Here is a 1,864-nt window from a genome sequence, read left to right on the forward strand (position 1 = left end):
GCTTGAGAAATAGAGTCAACAAATGGAGGTAAGGATCAGTGATATTGAAGATGTAAATATAGTAATAAATCAGATTGAAGTACAGAGACAATAAATTATTTCAAAAATAATGAAAGGAATACAAGAACTAGCTGATACCATCAGGAGAAGAAACATAAGAATAATAGACAATCTTGAAGGGGAGGAAAAAGAGCAGGGACAAATAGTAGACGAGAATGTCCCACATCTAAGGAATAAGCTGGAGCTTGGAATTCAAGAAGTCCCAATTATCTCAACCCAAAGGCCTTCTCCAAGACACATTGTATTAAAACTATCAAAAATCAATGACAAAGAAAGAATTCTCACGGCAGCCAGGGAAAAGAAGATGGTAACCTATAAAGGAAAACCCATTATGATATCGTCGGATATCTCAGCAAAAACCTTACAAACCAGAAAAGAGTGGAATCAATATTCGAACTATTAAGTGAAAGGAACTGCCACACAAGAATAATGTAGCTAGCTAAGCTCTCCTTTAGATATGAAGGAGAAATAAAGACCTTTCCAGACATACAAAAATTGAGGGAATTCTCCACTACGAAGCCTGCAATACAGGAAATACTTAAAGGTTCCAGGACACGTAAAACAAAATGACCAAAAAATACATAATTAGGAGTAAGGTGACTAGCGGACAGATAGAAGCAGAGAAGTGCAACCCTCACTATGAACAGGGCATTATAAGCTTAAACGATAAGAAGAGATTTCTATAGCAAGATAGTAATGAACATTCAGCATACATAAAGACAAATTAAGACAACAATGACTGAAAAAGCAAGGATTCAAAGATCCACATTCACAAAGGGGAATGGAGATAAGGCACAAGCAGAAGAAAATGAACTACTATATATACACATATAACTATCCTCTACATATTAGTAATGGTATGCCAAGATTCAGAACTCGAACACATAACATAAAACAAGAAGGGCCAGAAGGAAAACCAGCACAATTCAAACAAATTAAAAAAAAAAAAAACCCAAAAACCAAAAAACAAAAAAACAGATGCACAAGAATAAGGAAGCAATGGAAACACGGAGCTACCAGAAAGGAAAACATAAAATGGTTATAGAAAAACTTCACATTTCAATAATCATCCTATATGGAAATGGACTGAACTCACCAATAAAAATGGACAGAGTTGCAGGTTAGACCAAAAAACAAAACCCAAGCATATGCTGCCTCCAGGAGACACATTTGAGTTGCAAAGACAAATATAGACTCAAAATGAAAGAGTGGAAAATGATATTTCGTGCAAATGACATTCAGAGAAAAGCGGGAGTAGTGGTACTAATATCAGACAAAATAAACTTCAAAATAAGAAAGGTGAAGAAAGATACTGAGGGATACTTCATAATGATAAAGGGTATCATACACCAAGAAGAAATAACACTTATTAATATCTATGCTTCCAATCAGGGAGCCCCAAAATACATAAAGCAATTACAAACAGAACTAAAGGGAGAAACAGACCAAAACACTATCGCAGTAGGGGACCTAAATACCCAACTGTTGGATATGGACAGATCATTCAAACAGAAAATCAGTAAGGAAATAACATCCTTAAATGACACATTAGACCAATTGGACATCATTGACATTTACAGAGCCTTTCGTTCCAAAATAGCTTCTTATACATTCTTCTCTAGTGCGCATGGAACATTCTTAAGGATGGACCACATACTGGGACGCAGAGATAGCCTCAACAAATATAAGAATGTTGAAATCACACCAACCATATTCTCTGATCATAATGCCTTGAAACTAGAGATCAACTGGAAAAAGAATGCAGGCAGAACCACAAATACATGGAGATTAAACAACATGCTAC

This window comes from Pteropus vampyrus, unplaced genomic scaffold (assembly GCF_000151845.1).
Source record: "Pteropus vampyrus isolate Shadow unplaced genomic scaffold, Pvam_2.0 Scaffold97, whole genome shotgun sequence".
Taxonomy (NCBI): Eukaryota; Metazoa; Chordata; class Mammalia; order Chiroptera; family Pteropodidae; genus Pteropus; species Pteropus vampyrus.